The 21027-nt window shown below is 36.0% G+C and overlaps 1 protein-coding gene across 3 annotated transcripts in view; it reads left to right on the top strand.

Annotated features, from left to right (window-relative positions):
* The window catches only part of ARFGEF1 (ADP ribosylation factor guanine nucleotide exchange factor 1), a 153624-nt gene that overhangs the window by 687 nt on the left and 131910 nt on the right, over positions 1-21027 (top strand). The window lies entirely within an intron of this gene.

Below are 21027 nucleotides of genomic sequence, written 5' to 3'. Positions count from 1 at the left end.
GGGCTGCCCTAGGCCGGCGCCACTGACCTCAGGGAGCCCTAGCGAAGCTCTTTGCTCCCCGGCTGGAGTTGACAGTAACTCGTTATCTGGATATGGGGCAGAGGCAGGGTGGAGGAGGAAGGGCAGTTAGCTGGGTTCGGGGAACGCAGCAGGGCTTGAAATCGACTTGAGAGTACGAGAAGATTTTGTTGGTGGACCGTGCGGTGCGGACAGGCTAGCACCCTTTGTGATGAGCAGAAGATGAGCTGTTGTTTATTAGCTTGGAAATTGAGGTAGAGCTGATTTGTCAAGATTGGGCGTGGGAAGGGTTCCGTATCGTAATTTTGATAACTTTGTCGTTTGGCGTGGTACTTTGGGAAGATAGGCCGAAGTTGTTCCCTTGTTGACAGTCTTGACAAGGGATCTGCAAGACGTGTAGCCCATTCTGACATCTCTCCGCTTCCGCCACAGGAAAAACAGTGATGTTGTCTGTGATTGGGCTGACCTGGAAGAACAAGACCAGAGGTTAAGGGGTGGGGGTGGAGATATAAAAGCGAGGAAGGGAAGGACCTTTAAATATGCTGGGTTTAGTGACAAGGAGGGGAGAGTTTGAAATGGGAAAAATGAAAAAAGACAATGACACCCACCAGCCACATGTCTGGACAGTGGCAGCTGCTCTCAAGCTTGAATTCTGATTTATAGTTCAGACGGAGGAGATCTAGTGTATTGAAGCCCATAGCAGAGTAAATCCAAACAATACCTATAGCGAGGACAGGCAGATGAGGAATTGTTAAAAAAAAAAAAGGGAAGTGATACATCTATTGCATACATCAAAGATGAAATCGTTTAAGGAAAGACCAGGATGAATTTAACACAAAGATGAATTCCTAATGCTTTTGTTTTTATTTTATATCAGTGGAAATAGACTATATCAAATTGACAAGAAAATCAAGTTTGTTAAATGGGCTTTGGGAAAAAGTGTTCTTGAAGGGGCAAAAATCCAGAATAACTTAAATGTGTGCTAAAGTAAAGGGTGAAGGACAGGAAAGGCTTTTTAATTATTAAAATAGAGTACTTTTTAAACTTGCTACTATAAGCTATACGGTTTTCCTTTTCTTTTAGATATTTTAAGGTGATGTTACAAAAAACATTACTGAAGAAATTTCATTATTTTTTTTTGAATCTGTGGTATAGTGGGTTTAAGTTTAGTTTTTTGGCGCTTCGTGAATCAGAAGTTCATCTTTTTAATCCTTGTAGCTAATGAAAGACTGTTCTAGGTGGATGAGAAGACATTGCATAGTGATAAAAATCGAATTTACGTGGTGCCAAAAGGAATAATTATTAAATTGGGGTGAGATGAGGGAAGAAATGATTTTGAGTTCTTAAAAGAATTATGTATGGGTTTATAAATAACTTGCAGGTTAAAGAATTTAAGAAATTCAAACTAAAGTTTTAGTTTGAGACTTGATTTTCCTTGTTAATTATGTTTTTAGTATACTAAATTACAAATATTAGACTGATGAAATGCAGTGTATTTTGTATACTATTTTTTTTTCCTCTCCAAAATGCCAATATAAGTTGAGCATGTTGTAATGGAGAGTTCTGTGGAAGGAGAATCTGGGATCCCCAGTTCTGTTACCTTGCAGTGTAGTCAAGTCCTTTGACGTTAGTTTCCTTCCTTATAAATTAGGATATTGAACTTAATTATTATAAGGTTACATCCCCTCTAATGTGCCACGAACGTGAACACAGTTTGGTTAACTTGTGCGCTGAGTATTCCTGCCCTGCTTGATTGGCATCTCTAGAGGGCTTGGTCCTTGCCATCTAGATGTAGGAGCTACTTGGTAGTGTGTGTGTTAGGTGTACTAGGAATTGTCTGTTGCAGATTTTGCTGGTTTTACTTTTTTGCCTGCCTCTTCCATGTAGTTAGAAGAAGCTTATTATGAGGAATGTGACTACCCAGGCAGAGGCTAGGCAACACAGTACTTTTTAAAAGATATATAAGGCTTTTTCTCACATTTTTAAAAAGTTACATTTAGTCTCCTGCAGAATCTCATTAAGCAGATCTCAAGGTAGTGGATCCCTGTTGGATGAACTTTGTCTCTTTTCTTCTAGTCATCCATCTACATTATCACAAACATAAATTGGTAGGAACAACCCCTTTCATTTTTACAGAAAGTATAATGTTTTACAGTAAGATGGTGTCTTCAAATATGTATTGTCTCTGGAAATTATTATAAATCTCCTCTTTGCTCATCACTATTGAGAATCCAGACCCACTTTGGTCTCTTGATACAAATCTTTGTGGCCCTCAAGCAGGAATGGGAAGGTAAACTGGAATGGACTGGTTTGGTCATCCCTGATCTAGATTAGGTTGTGAGTGGGTAGGAGTTGGATGGTGGAAGCTTAGAAGTGAGTGCTATAATCTTTTAAATATGCTTTCTAAATAACCCTTATACTTGCCTGCATTATTCCTCCTCCCCACCCCCAAATATTTATTGAGCACCTACTGAGGAGCTGAAGGGAGAGAGAGGATAAACAGGAAAGTATATAGTATGTCAGACTTTTAATCCTTTTGTGTTTAAAATCATTTTATTGGCATGTGAGGAGATTTCAGAGCACTGGTATTCAAAATTCTGTTACCTTTTTAACAATGGCCAGTTATAAGTAGTTTTTCTGTAAATAGTACTGATGAAGTTATAGTTCATCACATATTGTTAAGAAAATGATATTTTTTTGATTAAAGTAAAACTTTTAGCACACCTTATCAAGATTAGGGGAGATTTCACTTTATTAAAAACAAAATTCATTCTCAAAGATACTACATAAAGGAAATTTCATTTTATTTTCATAAAAAGAAAAATAATGAAAACTTTAAAGGGTATGCAGATTATTTAAAATTTCTATCAAATTATCTTATATTTCAGACTTTATTTTGAAGTAAAGAATGGTTAAGAAACAAAAAACCCCTTCACATCAACATTGTTAGAATCAGTGTGAAGTCCACAGGCCCACGAACAGCTCCAGGTTGCCCTCTCTTGGTACCTGCCCCACTACAGCTCTCTGCCGCTAAGACAACTCTGCAGAGGGCTTCTAGGCTGCCCTAGCTTAGCTTGATCCATTCCTGCTCTCTAGAATCCTGAATTAAAAATAGTCTGGCCATCTGCTGGCAGATGAGACAACAGCTGAGCTATTTTTAGTTTCAAAAAATTTAGAATTGTTGCAGGATCGGACTTGAAGGTAGCATTGTTTGTCTCACGGGGAGGGTACATTCGGGCTATATTCCAGTCAGGCCTTTAAGTTTCAGGAGTTTCTTTGATGTTAGGGCTATGACTAGTTCAACTTCTGCTTCTAACATCAGATACCGACGAAGATATTCTGCAAATGTTAGGATGAACTAGTTCAAGGTTGGAAGCTGGCACTGATACAGAATAGGAGTGAAAAGGTGATCACAAGAAGGTTTTAGAGGCAAGGGAGGCAAGCAGGGGCATTCATGAGGGTGGAATCCCTTGAGATATGGGAGAATGATGGAGAAAAAGACGACTTGTGAGGAAAGTAATTTTTGCATCAGACAGCGTATGAATTTGTGTTGTTTATCATATCCTAGAGTGATCCTACTGATTTAGTTTTTTTATTTAGGAGTCTGTTACCCATAGTTATAGTTACTCCTAGAAATGTAAATATGATATTTAGTCTAAAAATTTATGGAACTTCTTTCTGTACCTCCAGTCCCACCCTTATTTTGGTTAGCAGTGTTATAAAAAAGGGATATGTAGGTGGAGGGGAATTACTTGAGTGCTGTTGACCCCAATTTTATGCTACTTTTGGTAAAACAATTTTTGTTACTCTTCACTTTTATGAAGAAAAAAAGTGATTTATTCCCAAATAATATCCTGCAGTGAACACTTTAATTATAATTTAAATCCTTTAGCAAACTTCCTTTTAAACCTCCTTTGATATCTAAGGTAAAAGGTGTTTTCAGTAAGTCAGGCTGCCAGAATTTTTGAGATAGCTAGGAAAAAAGAGTAATGAAATTAAATGATTGATGAAAGATTCTGTTAAGTTTGAGTTGAAAAAAATAAGTTTGGGTTTCAGTGTATATTCTTTCCATTGTGAAGATTTACAGTGCACATTAACATAGTTGAGATTCTGAAAAGTCTTCTAAGAAAGATATCTGCTCTATTTTGCTTATTGAAGTTTTTCTTAATTTATTTGACCCTTTTCAGTGTCTTTTAACACCTCTGTGAAACATTGGTCCTTGGAATTTACTTTGGGACACTATTCAAGGGAAGGAAAGGCCCTAATTACTGATAAGGTATAGATATAATACAGTAGATATAATAAATAGCTCATCTCTAGATGAGACCATTCTGCAGATCAGTCATTGTGTTTTGGTAAAGCAGTTCTGTTGACATTGAAGAAAGTCAGAAATAAGGAGCAGTTGGGAAGAACGGTATCAGGTCACAGGGCTGTTTGCTTACTAGCTCTTTGTTTCCCATCCCATCTAATGGCAAGCAACTAGTTGTCTCTCCTGGTAATATTTAACTTGTAGAGAAACGTCTGTTGGTAATTGTTTTTTCAAAGCAGAATAAAAATGTATTGTGAATGGGAAATAATTTGGGGAAATATTTGTCATAATATTCCTGCAAAGTGGAGGAGGGGATATTTGAAAAGGGAAAATACATGAAAAAATTATTGTCGCCATTCAAAGTTAGGTATGTTCTTCATTTAGATATTAGTTGAGCTAGTGTGTGCCAGATATTATTTCAGTGCTGGTCATACGTCACCGAACCAAACATGCTTTCCACGGAACTTACTTTCTAGTTAATTGAGGCTAACAGTAAAAAACTAACATGGATTGTCAGATTGTTATTTTCTGAAGCAGTAGTTCAGAAGGGTAAAGGGAGAATGACCCAGGAGTGCAATTTTAGATAGGGTTGTCAGGAAAGGCCTTTCTATGAAGTGACATTTCAGCAGAGAAGTGACAGAAGAGAGAGATTCAGCCTTTCAGATACCTGGATGAAACAAATAGAGGTAACAGTGAGACAGGTGTATGATTGGTGCTTTCTAGGATGAAAGGTTTATGTGGCTGAGAGAGGGTTAGAGGGAGAGGTATAGGAGAGGAGAGCGACTTTGGATTTTATTGTATCTGTGATGGAAGCCACTGGAGAGTTTTGTTTAAGAGAATGATATAGCAGATTTACATGTTAAAGGGCTCAGTGGTAGTGGCTCACTGGTACTAGGCTGGTGGGGAGAGTGAGAACTGGTTGCATTTGGAATATATTTTCAAGGAGTCCACAGGATTTGCTGGTGGGTTGCTTGTATGACAACGGTCTAGTAGCCAGAGCTGCAGGGTTCTTAGAGAGGGCATTCACCATGATGAGGAACACCAGGAGAGAAATAACCTTTGGGCAATAAGTTGTTAGAGTAAAACATATAAAGGGTTGGATGACAACCCTTTATATGTATTTTATAAGTTTTTTAATGATAGAATTTCCTGATAATATAATAGGATGTTTTCTACTGAGAAAAGGACACAATTAAAATGATAGGATATTTCCAACTGAGAATGTACAAAACAATTTTAAATTTGAATTGTTACGTTTTTTCGGTGAGGTTTTTTCCTAAGAGAATGAACTTTAACATAGTTAATCAACAACTGGCCTAGTCCCTTTTGGGGATAGGATCTTTGCAGATTTACTTAGTTGAGGATCTGCAGATGAAATCATCTTGGATTTAGGGTGGATCCTAAATCCAGTGACTGGTGTCCTTACAAGTGGAGGAAGGGACAGGGAGACACATGAAGGAAGAAGGCCATGTGAAAATGGAGGTAGAAATTGGAGTTATGCTGTCATAAATAAGCCAAGGAACGCCTGTAGTCACCAGAAGCTAAGAAGAGGCAAGAAGGATTCTTTCCTGGAGCCTTCAAAGATAGGATAGCTCAGGTGTCTGGGCTCCGGAACTGTGAGAAGAAATTTCTGTTGTTTTAAGCCAACAGGTTTGTGGTAATTTGTTAATGCAGCCCTAGAGAACTAATAAAAGTTCTCTTTATCCTAACTTTTCAGATTTGAGCTTTCCATTTATATAAATACTTGTATGTGTTTAAACAGTCAAATGAAGAGCTGGTTTCATAAATCTAGAAAATAGTTATTCTGAGGCTTTAGTCTGTGTGAGTCTCTTGAAAAGTTCTTTAATAAAGGGTACTGTGACCAAGTATTTAACAGGTTTGTGTTCTTTTAGTATTTTTGTTTTGCTTAAATTTAGACTTGGTATAACTACATAGGTCTATATAGCCTATGTTATCTTCTCATCCAGGAAAGATTGTGAAAAACAATCTATAAAATATTTCATATCACGGTATTACCTCTGGAAGTATCTTTAGAAAAATTCATGTGGGGCATTTAATATTTTTCTCTCAACTTTGAATCACTTAGTTGTTGAATAACTTTGTCTATCTAGAACCTTGCTAAGAAATGAGAAATAATAAAAATATAAGCAAAATAGGTATCATGAAGGCCAAGTACTTTATTCAGAGGAGAATCCCAATGTCTTTACCCTGTTCACTTTTAATTATACATAGATCCAATAAATTTGGCAGTTTACTCTTTTTGTTTGTTTCAAATAAACAAACTTTTCTTCAAACCATTTTCAAAAGTAATACTGGGGGGAAAGGTCACCCATGACACTGTTAGGTGAAGATAGCCATTGCTAACTTTATAAAAAGCAACTTTGTTGAGGTATAATTTACATAGTATAAAATCTGCCCATTTAAAAAAATTATTTAATCTCCACAACGAACATGGGGCTCAAACTCACAACCCCAAGATCAAGAGTTGCATGCTCTTCTGACTGAGCCAGTCAGATGCCCCCAAATCTGCCCATTTTAAATGTAATGATTTTTACTAAATTCATTGAGTTATCCAGCCATAACCATAATCCAGTTTCAGAACACTTCCATTACCCCAGTAAGATCCCTAGTGCCTGTTTACAGTTAATCCCTGATACCACCTGCAGCTCTAGGTATCCACTAATCTGCTTCCTGTGTCTAGATTAACCTTTTCCGTCTATTTCTTTTAAGTATCATCTTACAGATAGGGTCTTTTGTGTCTGGCTTCTTTGATTCAGTGTAATGTTTTGAGGTTCATTCATGTTGTAGCATGTATCAATATTTTATTTCTTTTTATTAATGAACAGTGTTCCAGAGTGTGGATGATCACATTTTGTTTATTCACCAGTTGATGGACATTTGGGTTGAATGAATAATGCTACTGTGAATATTTGAGTGTAAGTCTTCATGTGGACCTAAATTTTCCTTTTACATAGTTACTACCTAAGAGTAGAATTGCTGTGTCATATGATAAATCTGTGTTTAACGTTTTAAGAAACTAAGTTGTTTTCCAAAGTGGCTGCACCCTTTTATATCCCCATCAGCGACGTAAGAGGCTTTCTCATGCGTCCTTGCTGGCCAGACATTATTACTGTCTTTTATTTTAGCCATCTTAGTTGATATGAAGTGTTATTTCTTTGTAACACTATTAACTTTTTGAGGTGTTTTTTCCAGACTTTATTCTGACAACATACCACACACACACACACACACACACACACACGCACACACACACACAGACGTAGTCTTCAAAAATTGAGGTAGTTAATTTCTAAGGCAGTAATAAGAAGGAAAAAGAAACAGTTTACATTTATTGTTTACTGTATGTCAAGTTCTGTGCCAGTTACTTTATTGTCTTTATCTCAGTTCGTCCTCTAAACAACCCTGTATGTTTAGGTGCTATTATTATCTGCAGTTTGCAAATGAAGAAACTGATGTTTAGAGCTTGTGTTTGGTAGAATTAGAGTATGAGTGAGTCTTTTTGTCCTAATGTGGTAGACCTGACGTGCACCCTTACCCATAAATCTTTGTTTACAAATAACAAATTACAAAAAGGGAAAGAAGGGCATCCATGACAACAAAGTTACTGTTAAGAAAGAGAAAGGGCAAAATATATAACAAACAACTATCTAACAGCGGTACAGAAGTGTACTGCTCTCTTTACATTATCAGTGATTCTCAAGGTAGTAATGTACTATATGTTAATAATGGCATCTGAGTCTGTCATACAAAAAAAACATTTTATTTTGTGTTTTGCTTAAGTCAACCAGATTTGTGTGTGTTTCTTTGTATGTAAGATTTTAAACAAAATTTTAAAGTAAGATTTTAATAATTTAAGCCATTTGGAAAATTCAAGTGCCCTGTGACATTCCCAAGGATTCTGGTGGTACTTGAGTTCCTTGTCTTTTAAAAAATACTCTTTTTATCTTAATATTTTATAGCATTTCCAAATCATTTTAAGAATTGAAATAAAAACAAAATTTTATTAAAGTGTTATCTTATAGGAAGTAAGACTTTATTACCTAAAAATAATTGGTTATGTTTATGGAGTTATGCTTCTATAAATAAGCCAAGGAACGCCTGTAGACAGCAGAAGCTGGAAAGAAGCAAGAATTATTTCCTGGAGCCTTCAGAGATAGTATAGCTTAGATATCTGGGCTCCAGAACCGTGAGAACAAATTTCTGTTGTTTTAAGCCACCAAATTTGTGGTATAATTTGTTAACACAGCCCTAGAAAACTAATAAAAGTTCTCTTTATCCTAACTTTTCAGACCCAGTTTGATTTGAGCTTTCTTTATTGAGTGTACCATATATGTGTTTAAACAGTCAAATGAGTCTCCATAAACTCAGTGGCTTTCATAAGTATATAATTACTGTGGGGTGCCTGGGTGGCTCAGTTGGTTAATTGTCCAACTGTTGATTTTGGCTCAGGTCATGATCTCAGGGTTGTGAGATCTAGCCCTGTGTGGGTCTCTTTGCTCAGCAGGAGTCTGCTTGAAATTCTGTTTCTCCCTCTCCCCTTCCTCCCACCCCAGTATGCCCATGCTCTCTAAAGTAAGTAAATAAAACTTAAGTAAATAAATATAATTTTTGTGTAATTGTCATAATTTTCAGTTGTATAGTCTCTCATCATTATTTCATATGCATTTTCTATATATGTATTTTTGTCTTTCTTCCGAGCATTTTAATAATGTGTCCTGTTGTGTGTGTGTGTGTGTGTGTGTGTGTGTGTGTGTTTAAGATTTTATTTATTTGAGAGAGACAGAGATAGCACGATCAGGGAAAAGGGGAGAAGCAGGTTCCCCACTGAGCAGGGAGCCTGACTGGGCTGGATCCCAGGACCCTGAGATCATAATCTGAGCTGAAGGTGGATACTTAACCCACTGAGCCACCCAGGCATCCCTGTGTCCTGTTCTAAAGCGTTTTTTGAGTTTGGGGACATTTACATTTAAATTTTGCTACACAGACTTTTTATATACATATATTTTTTATTAATCCCTGCAAGATTCATTTAGTGTTATGTGTGAAGAATTATTTACAGTAAACGCTAAGATTGGGTTTTCTGGGTTAGAGTGTGATTGTTATGGCTCTTGTTCCTTAGGTAGAATTGTCATAAATGTACTCTACCTGTGCTGGGTGCAAGTACACAGCCATCTGCTGAGCAAGACAAGACAAGAGTATTCGTTCTCTTTAGATTTATTGGTTTTGACCTATTTTATGTAACCATTCCTTTTCATCTTTCCTTTGCAGTTTTTTTTTCTGTTCTAAAAGTAAAAAACAAAGACCTAAAACTCCCCTTTATTATTAGAATGTGTATACTTTTGTTTTCTATAGATTTTGACCTTTTTTGGTGTTTATTTTCTTGAATTTATTAGGGTATAATAGCAGGTATTTAAAAGATTCATTTTCTCCCTTTGAATTGATAGTCAGGTGGTAAACAACAGTTATGAAGTTAAAAAGCATTTTATTACTTCTTATATTATTGATCATTCTCAATTTTTATTAGCATAGTGCCTAACATGGTATCCGGTAGGATTGATTAGTCCTCGTCTCTTATTTATTTTTTTATAATGTTGCTTTTACCCCATATTTTAGTATTTTATTTTTTGTTTTTTAATGCTTACTTTTAGCATCTTAACAATACAATGCTTAGCCTTTCTTACATTTTATTTTTATATATAAGATAAAAAGTATTATAGGTTGAAGGAAGTTATTTTACCTATTTTGTTGGGTTCTCATGCTTTGTTCCCTAAATTTTAATTCTTACATAGTAATTGAGAATGTGTTTAATGCGTTGACAAGCCAAAGCTTATGTGTAATTTCTAATGTGCTAGTTTGACAAGCAAAAGCTTATGTGTAATTTCTAATGTGCTAGTTGTATCTTTAGAAATGAAAATGGAACCACATGCATCTTCTAATAGTGAATAGAAATAAAGTGTAAAAAGAAAAAGTGTAATATGTTTGATACCAGTTAATAATTAAATTAACAATTAAGACTTAATAAGTAAGCTTTTAAAATATATATCAGTGTCCAAAATAGGGATTTTATTATGATTAGAGAACAGAAGTTTTATAGTGAATACTATAAAACTATGACTGTTTTGCTACAAGATACATGGACAGAAATTAAACTTAGAATGTATTTGTTTTTATAAATGCAGTGATGAATCTGTTTGTATATATGAAGTGAAAGTTACTTTATTCTCTCTGTTCTCACTCCAACCCCCATTTCTGTGGCTATTGGAGAAGACTCTTGAATGGCAAATTAGGAGGAAAGGTACTTTTTTGGGTTAATATGTAGCACACACTTCCTTCCCTTAAAAAATCAATGAATATGCCAAAGTTTGGTATCTTAAACTTCTATATGTGATTATATATTCATTGAGTTATATTCCTTTTGAAATAGTTAAATATTTTTCAGTTCATAATTTCCTTTTACATTTCAAAAAGCATACTTAATATGCCAAAATCTGATTTCCCTATAAAAAAGTTAGGCATTCAGATTATCATCATTGTAATTATTTTTGTTTTGTTGGTTTTTCTTGGTTTGAATGAAAAATGTCTTCAGGAAAGATTAGTCTTTTTCTGTTTTAGTACTAAATTAAAATCATATTTGTGAATATTTACTGAGCAGTTTTAAATCTTAAATTGAATTTCCCTTGAATTTTTTTAACGCTCCCCCTAAATGGTTTTTACCAGTTTAGTCTCATTGAATACCACTTAGAAAAAATATAAACAAGTGGCATTGAGGACTCATCAATCAGATACCATGTTAGGCAGTATGCTAATTTAAATTGAGAATGACTGATGGAATAAGATGTGATAAAATGCTTTTGAAAATGCTCATTGAAGTTTTCTCTCTTTAACATTTATTGAAGTTATGTGATCTTTGACTAATAGCAAATAAGGAGCTTTGATTGCCACTCATGTATGCCTAATGCTATTCTCTGTAATTAAGATCTCTCATTAGTTTGCTTGACTAAAATTTCTTAATGTAAAGTTTCTGTTGATTCATTCAATTAATATCCCCAAATATTTTGTCTAGGATAGTCGCTGTTAATAATTTGGCTTTCTAGTAGATGTGTAAGAAAATAAAAATATCTTTGAGTTTGGATATTAAATGTCAAGAATGTTTGCTTTTCCTCAGTTTTCCATGTTTGTTTTTTAAACTTTTATCCTGAAATTTTCACTAAAAAATTACCACAATATTTCAGTTCCTTTTTTTTGGAACCACTCCATTTACTTTCATTTCCTACCTGATCCTCCTTATCTCTCTTCCTCTTCCTTTTCAAACTTCAGCATCTTATGAGCATTGATATATTAATCCATTCTTGATTCATAAAAACATATTTTAAAGAAATTGAGGCAATTTAAAAATCATCAGAAAGTAACCATGCACCTGGTTAATATCCCTTGATGTGACCTCCCAAATGATCATTGAATTGTGGAAAGGGAAGAAAATCGACTACATTGTGAAAAATCAGAATAATGGCAATCTCTTACTAGATCTGGAAGGAATGAGAAGAAGCTGAAGGGATCAGAGATATCCTAGGTTTCTAACAAAGTTGTCTAACATAGGGATAATTCTTTTTTCCTAAAAATAAATAAATAAATAAATAAAAAATTTGAAATTGCGAACAAAGTAATAATCAGAAACACTGAAATGACTGCACTAAAAAAACACCTGTGCATGCAAACTATCATATTCTAGGAAGAAAAAAAACTCAATATAAAGAGATTCTCACAAGCTTTCAATCTATGGATAGAAACTATCCTTAAAATTAAGGATAAAAAAATAAATCCCATAAGTATCTAGGCAGAGAAAATAAGCTTCCAAAGAAGGAATTTTAAGTTTAGTTTAAGACTGCAAGGAAGAGTTTTACCCTAAGTAAACCTAAGTAATACAAATTTGCTGAAAATGATAGAACAGCAACAGCAACTCTGATAATAAAAAATATACTGTTTCACATCTTTTTTTTTTTAAATCTGTGCCTTACCTGCTTCTGTCTTATTTTCCTCTCCTTTTCCTGTCTCTTTCATCTGTCCACTCCTTTATCTTGTCCCCTTTACTTCGAATATTTTTATTTGCTTCAAATAACATCTAAAAATTGTGAGAAAATAATCAGACATGTGAAGATATCTGTACAAATTTATCCATCGTGCTCTTTATGATTACTAAAAGTTGAAAGTAAGTTGTCAACAATATGGGATGGGTTAAATAAATAATGGTATTTGGATTACTACAAAGCACTGAATAGTGACGTGCTGGAAATATATTCATTGATATAGGAAGTTAAATGAGTGGAAATATATAAAAGCTATATAATCTTATTATATAATAGTATTTATCTTTAGACAAGTATATATAGGTATTCATAGAAAAAGTGTTACAAATATAAGGAATTTTGAGAAATATATTGAGAGACCCATTTCATTGTCTTGTTTTGCAGTAGAACTATGATATACCTATAAGGTTGTTAGACAAGTATAATGCAAAAATATTATTTGTTTTCCTCTCCAAGCCCGTGGTATTTAAATGTAGAGAAAGGAGGAAAAAGAAAAAAAAAAACCCACAAAGATAAGTAGTGTGGTCTTCGTATTGAAGTAAAAAACGAAACCAAGAAAGAAGATGGAGGATATCAAAGCTAGCTGATTGAGTGATAGTCACATTTATTTACCACCATGTCAGCCTGGTAGTCAACACAGGGACGGTTTAAATATGTCTTTGGTATTTCTGAGAGACACCTAATTATCTGTTAAAAATTGTACCCTAGGCTTCATCACTCATTAACTTAAGAAAGAAATTCTTTCAGGTAATACAGTACCATCATGCTCTTTCTCATTTTGATTACTCAAAATGGAGAGAGAATAACTGGTCTCAAACAGACTTTGACTAGGAACTACTTATAACTTATATCTCTGGTAATCTATCTAAATACCATATGAGAATTAAAAAGTCTTAGAAAACTCCACTGGTTGCTGTGTCTTTGAAAACACAAAGGACGCCTTAGTTTTTACCTCAGATAAACCCTAAGCCGAGAAAAGTTTACAGGTTTTAGAAGATCTCCTCTCCATGTATTGTATCCATTGTAGCCTTCTCAACCCATTTAGAAAAGGTATGAAAATTGATTGAAGAATAGAGGTTTCCTGATGTTTATAAAAAAGTCCATTAGTGATAACTGGTGTAGACTTAGGCTTGCAAATTCTTTGGTCTACATCTTTTCTGGAGTTGAATACCAAGTTCTTTTCAATTACAGCTGACCTTTGAACAAGATGGGAATTGGGGCACTGACACCCCTGCACAGTCAAAACTCCCCCAAAACTTTACTAATAGTGTACTGTTGGCTGGAAGCCTTATGGATAACAAACAGTTGACTAACACATATTTTGTGTGTTAAATCTATCATACTGTTTTCTTATAATAAAGTAAGCTAGAAAAAAAAATGTTGAGAAACTCATCAGAGAAATACATTTAAGTACTGTACTTACATTTTCTGGAAAAAACAAAAAACAAAAAACTCTGCTTTTAGGAGGTCCAGGAGCCATGGGGGTGGGTCTGGCCCAGAGTTGGCAACGTACCAGAGGCTGGTGGACTTGGCTCAGCAGGGGCAAATGCTGGGCTGGCCTCAGGTGGCAATGATGGCCTGGAGGCGCAATGCAGCGCCATGGGCCCATCTGCCTGGAAGTCTATGACTGGCTTGTGGCCATTGGTTGCTGCCAGCCATGCGTTGAGTGTGCCCACTGGGAGGTTGGGAATGGGATGGGGCTGGCTGCCTGGGAGGGGCCCCAAAGCCTGCAGCTATTCTGGCCTACAGTCCTGCTAGGGCACTGGGAAGGAAAAGGGCTCCCAGAGCGGCGCCTACCCTGCCCCCTAGGTGTGTTTTTCTGCTTCAGCATGGCCTTTTGCCGACCAGCCATGGTGCCTGACCCAGCTCAGCAGTCAGGGCAGCTTACAGTTCTGCCTGGTCCTGGGCCACGGGGGAGGGGGCTGCTCACGGTCTGAGCAGGCCTCCCTTTAGTACTTAGAGGACGGAAGGCATGACCTGTGTGCCAGTTGCCTTCCATTCAGTCCTGTGGAGATTGGAGTGAACAGTTGTAAATAAATGCCCTATGGCTTTTGCTTTCAGTTCTCAACAAAACAAAATAAAACCAGTGTAAGTGGGCCTGGGCAGTTTAAGCCCCTGTTCAAGAATCAACTGTACATAGACTCTGTCATTTATTAAGTATTTTCCTATATATTCCAGTTGAGTTACAGAATAATACTGTGAGTTGTAGATGTTGTTATTCTCTTATATTGATAAATGCTTGCCTGAAATCAGTGTGCCAGAATTTGTGTTCATTCTATTGTAATGCAGTTACAACTTGGTTAGTGGATAACTTTGTGTTCTTTCCCTTCCTTACCCATTGGTAAATTTCTCCTCAAAAATCTCTCTCATATTATACCAACTCAGTGTTTATTTACATTTATAATTAACTCTTAAAATGCAGATAATGTTTGGGAATATTAAACATATTAGTTATTCATTTGTTGGTGCTGTCCTTAGATTCACCATGAACCTGAGTTTTGCCTATTGAGAGAATAAGAGATTTCACTGAAAAAGAAGAGAGGATGGATTAATTTTGGAACATGGGACATTACAGAACTGGACAGGCCTGAAACAAGCTCCTTTACATAACCTAAGGATAGGATGAGGTTGTTGGTAAGAAAGAATAGATAGAAAGGTGCAGAATGGTGAAGTGAGAAAGTATTAAAAACAAGTTTTACTTTGCTGCACGTAGGAACAATGTATACTATGTAAAATATGTCAGCGTTTTAAAAAATTTGTTGGTGATAGCTTGTTTTGTGTGTTTGGGGGATAATGCTAATTATTAGCTATTTTCTGTTAAAAAGGTGAATTAGTGGATTTTGCCTCTGTGTGGCTATTTGGGACTACATAATGTTTTGTGTATTAAGTGTTGTCATTGTGAACTGTTGGTTTTACCACATGGTTAAAAGCCAGGATTATTAACCTGCATTAATAAACAAACATTTATTGAACACCTTCAATGTGTCTTATAATTTTATTAGATACTGTGGATGCTAGAGATCATGTGTGGCCCTTGCCTTCAAGCAGCTTTTATTGTTCTTGGGGGAAATAGATTGCAATGAACAGATGTTATAGGTGATACATATGTGCTGTTGTAGACAAATATAAAATTGATGGAAACCCCAAGTAAGAATTGATCAGTTCTTTCCAACGGTAGTGGTTGTGTGAGAGCATGGATCATGTATAGCTTTATAGTGGAATCTACCTTAGACCTCAGGCTTGAAAGATCATTAGGTGACTGTACTGTGGAAGAAGATTATAGACAGAATGAGTTACTTGAGCATAGATTTATGAGTTGGTATGACTGCCCCTTAGGAAATATAAGAAGTTCCATGTGGCTGTAGGGTGTAGTTTGATAGAGTGGATAAGGAGAGAAAGGAGTCTGGGGAAGACAGCAGGGGGCAGAAGAAGATCTTTTATACCATGCTAAGGAGTTTAGACTTCTTATGTAGACTGTAGAGTGCCAAACAAAGGAGTGAAGTGATGGTGTTGCAGTTCAGAAAGATCACTATTGGCATTATAAAACAAATTGCTAAGGTTCAGAACTGTAGGCAGTAAGACCTTTATACATACATATATATATTTAATTTTATTTAAATTCAATGAACTAACCTGTAGTGCATTATTAGTTTCAGAGCTAGAGTTTAGTGATTCATCAGTTGCATATAACACCCAGTGCTTATTACATCATGTGCCCTCCTTAATGCCCATCACCCAGTTACCCATCCCCACACCTGCCTCCCCTCCAGCAACCCTCAATTTGTTTCCTATAGTTAAGAGTCTCTTATGGTTTATCTCCCCCTCTGATTTTGTCTTATTTTTCCCTCCCTTCCCCTATGATCCTCTGTTTTGTTTCTTAAATTCCACATGAGTGAAATCATATGGTATTTATCTTTCTCTGATTGACTTACTTCACTTAGCATAATGCCCTCTAGTTCCATCCACGTTGCTGCAGATGGTAAGGATTTCTTTTTTTTTCGTTTCTTTTTTGATGGCTGAGTAATATTCCGTTGTACATATATACCACATTTTCTTTATTCATCTGTTGAGGGACATATAGGCTTTTTCCATAGTTTGGCTATTGTGGACATTGCTGCTATAAACATTGGGGTGCAGGTGCCCCTTTGGATCACTATGTTTGTATCCTTTGGGTAAATACCTAGTAGTGCAATTGCTGGCTCATAGGGTAGTTCTATTTTTACCTTCTTGAGGAACCTCTGTACTGTTTTCTGGAGTGGCTGCACCAGCTGGCCTTCCCACCAGGAGTGTAAGAGGGTTCCCCTTTCTCACATTTGTTGTTTCCTGATTTGTTAATTTTAGCTATTCTGACCAGTGTGAGTTGTTACCACATTGTTGTTTTGATTTGTATTTTCGCGCTGCTGAGTGATGATGAGCATTTTTTCATGTGTCTGTTGGCCATTTGTATGTCGTCTTTGGAGAAATGTCTGTTCATGTCTTCTGCCCATTTAGTAAGACCATTATATTAATAACTGTTGGTATAGCCCAGATATGAAGAAGCAGAGGTGTGAACTTCAGGCGCACACAGAGAGCTTAGATCTCAGTAAATCAGCAGGACTTCGTAACTAGGTGTGAGAAATGAGGGAAAGGAAGGCATTTAGGATGATTGAGGTTTCTAATGTGGTGATTTGGGGCTATTGGATCCATTTACCAAGGAAATGACCACATTTAAGAGAAGGAATTGAGGAAGAATACGGATTCAGTTTTGGTTAAGTTGATTTCAAGGTACATATGGGACATCTAAATAAAGATGCTTAGTTGACAATTGTTTATAACACGACAAAAGCTGAGGAGAGAGACCGCTGAGCCGTAGATAGAGGTTTAGGTATTATCAGCATATAGTTAGCCACTTAGGTCCTTTTGGAGAAAAGGAGATGTATATTAAGTTGCCTGGTAAATTTGCTCTCATTTATTTATTTCTTCAAGAAACATTTGTAAAGGACCTGTTTGTTCCAGATTTTATGCTAAGCCTTAGTAATATAAAGATCTAAAGGATAGCCTTTGCTGTTAAGAAGCAAATTGAGGGAGATGAACACATGAAATAATTTCAGTGTAATAAGGTAGGTGTTGAGGGGCGCCTGGGTGGCACAGCGGTTAAGCGTCTGCCTTCGGCTCAGGGCGTGATCCCGGCGTTACGGGATCGAGCCCCACGTCGGGCTCCTCTGCTGGGAGCCTGCTTCTTCCTCTCCCACTCCCCCTGCTTGTGTCCCCTCTCTCACTGACTGTCTCTATCTCTGTCAAATAAATAAATAAAATCTTTAAAAAAAAAAAATAAGGTAGGTGTTGACAGTGACAACCAGAGAGGCTCTGGAGATAGAGAAGTGTAATTCTTTTAGCCTGGACGTGCAGAGGAAGACTTTCAGAGATGACAGCTGTTTATTCTAGAAGGATGAATATGTGTTAGGAAAAAATGGGTGGGTGAAAACTATTCTTGGGAAGGAGTATCATTAGCTAAGGCATGAGTAGCTGAAAAAACATGAAGTTTGGGAGAGAGTTACTAGGAAGATTGGCATTTTACGAGTCTTAAGTGTGGGGCAGGAATGGTAGGAGATGAGGCTTGTGGTCAGTGTTATAGGTGATGGTGAACGTGGACAGAAAACTACTGAAAGATTTTTAGTTGGGAGTGACATAAAACAGGTAACTGAACCAGTCTTAAAAGGTACGTGACAGGCAAATTTGTGGTGGGGGTAGAATTCCAGGCAGGTAATGTAGTTTGAGCAAAAAGCCTAGAGGTGTGAAATAGGTCACTTCCGGGGATTTGGAGTGTTCTTTTAATATTGGAGTGTGGAATACAAGGAAGGGCAGAGGCATGAGAGTGGTTGACAGGGGTCAAATCTTGGAATGTTTTGTTCTGAGGAGCTTGAAATTTATCCTGCCAAAGATCATTCTGGCACTAATGTAGTAGGGCTCAAGAAGAGAGGTGAGGCCTGGTGAGAGATAAGAGCCTGACCTAAAGATGTAACAGAAGGAATGGAGAAATCAGGTTCAAGGAATTACAGCTGTTCTCATCCTTGGTCATACACCAAGAGCACCTGTGGAGTGTCTTAAAAATGCAATCAGCTGCATCACAATACTGGAGATCCTATTTCGCTAAGTGTGGGTATGGGCCTGAGCATCTTTATTTTGCTTTTTAATTTTGTATTTTACATTAATATAAGTAAAATTGAGACTCGTGTGTGTGTACATTTACATGAATTTTATATGTGAAGATTTATGTAAGCTCTACCACAGTTATCAAATAGTTCTAGCACCCCATAAAAAACTCTCTTGCTACTTCCTTGTAGTCACAAACTTCTCCCCATTTCTAATCCCTGACAATCACTGCTCTGTTCTGTATCACTATAATTTTGTCTTTTTGAGAATGTCACATATATCAATTCATATAGTATGTAAGCTTTGAGTTTGGCTTTTTCCATTCAGCATGTCTTTTAGATTCATCCAAGTTGCTGCATGTATTAAGTCTGTTCCTTTTTATTGCTGAGTTAAATAGTCCATTGTATGCATGTACTCAGTTTATCTGTCACCCATTGGAAAAGGACATTTGAATTGTTTCCAGTTTTTGTTAGTATGACTAGAGCTGCTGTAAACATTCATGTATAGATTTTTATTTGAACATAAGTTTTCATTTCTCTAGGGTAGGTACCCAGGAGTGGGGCTGCTGGGTCATATGGTAAGTATATGTTTAACTTTATAAGAAACTTCCAAACTGTTTTCCAAAGTGGCTATACCATTTCACATTTTCATCATCACTCTTCGAGAGTTCCAGTTGCTCCATATCTTCACTAGCTCTTGTTGGTGTCTATATTTTAACTATTTTTAAACTGTCTATCTTAATAGGTGTGTAGTAGTATATCATTATGGTTCTCACGTCATTTTCTTAATGGCTACTGATGTTGAACATCTTTTCATGTATTTATTTGCCACGTTACATACTTTTGGTGAAGTGTCTTAAGTCTTTTGCTCATTTTTTAATTTGGTTATTTGTTTTCTTACTGTTGAGTTTTAAGAGTATGTGTGTGTGTGTGTATTTCATTTATTTAAAAATACATACATATTCACCCACACAAGTCCATTGTCAGATATGTGACTTGCAAATAACTTCTGTAGCCTACCTTTTCATTTTTAAACAGTGCCTTTCACAAAACAGAGTTTTAATTTTTGTTAAGTCTAATTTATTAGGGGCATTTGGGTGGCTCAGTCAGTTAAGCATCTGCCTTTGGCTCAGGTCATGATCCCAGGGTCCCTCCCTCAGTAGGGAGCCTGCTTCTCCCTCTCCCTCTGCCTGCAACTCCCCTTGCTTGTGCCCTCTCTCCCTCTCTCTCTCTCTGTCAAATAAAGTCTTTTTTTAAAAGTCTAATTTACTATTCTTTTTAATGTCTCATTGTTCCAACATGGTTTGTAGAAAAGATATCCTTTCTTCACTGAATTGTCTTTGCATCTTTGTCAAAAATCAATTACCTGTGTTTCTGTGGCTCTGTATCTGGACTGTAATCTGTTTATTGGTCTCTGTGTCTGTCTCTTCTCTAATATCACATTGTTTTGATTATTGTAACTTTAAAGTCTTGAAGTTGGAGATTGTATTTCTTCCCAATTTATTTTCGGAATTATTTTATCTATTCTAGTTACACTGATTTTCCTTGTAAATTTCAGAATCTCGTCTGTCTACAGAAAATTTTGCTGGCATTGTGATTGGCAGTAAGTTAAATCTGTAGATCATTTTGGGGAGGATTGAAATCTTCATTATTTTGAGACTTCCAGTCCATGAACATATGTCTCTCCTATTCTTTAGTTCTTTAATTTCTTTCATGTTTTGCTAAGTTTATACTGAAGAATTTCATTTTGGGGGAAACTATTATAATAGTATTATTTTCAAAGTTTTGGTTTCCAGTCATTCATTGTTAGTGTATAGAAATTTGATTTTTGTGTGTTAAAGCTTTGCTAACTGCATTTATATGTTCTAAAAATTTTTCTTTGGATTTCTTGGGATTTTATTTTTACTTACATAATCATGTCATCTGTGAATAAGAATAATTTTATTTCTTCCTTTCCAGTCCGCATGCCTTTTATTTCTTTTTATTGCCTGTTGCTCTGAGTGGGACATTCACTGCACAGTTGAAATGGTGACAGTAGACATTCTTGCCTTGTTCCACATCTTGGGGGAAAGCATTCAGTTTTTCACCATTAAGTTTGGTGTTAGCTATAGGTTTTTTGTAGCTACTCTTTTTTAAAAAAAATTTTATGTAATATATAATTATAATCATAGTATATTATTTATATTTTGATATTTCCATTTAATATATTATTGACATTTTTTCTATTTCATTAACTGTTCTTCCAAAATATAATTTTTTTCCTGTAATAATAAGTGTTTATTTTTATGCTCATGGGGTCTGGGCTAGGCTTAGCTGGCCAATTCTGCTTTAGGCTACCGGGGTACTGGGCTGAGTCTGTTCCACATGTTCCTGATCCTCCTTGCTTTTTGTTCTTTGTTTTTAATTTCCATTATAGTTAACACACATTATTATATTAGTTCTAGATGTACAGTATAGTGATTCA

This window comes from Ailuropoda melanoleuca, chromosome 9, assembly GCF_002007445.2.
Source record: "Ailuropoda melanoleuca isolate Jingjing chromosome 9, ASM200744v2, whole genome shotgun sequence".
Taxonomy (NCBI): domain Eukaryota; kingdom Metazoa; phylum Chordata; class Mammalia; order Carnivora; family Ursidae; genus Ailuropoda; species Ailuropoda melanoleuca.
Note: the sequence above shows the minus strand (reverse complement) of the source record. Positions and strands in the feature narration are given on the sequence as shown.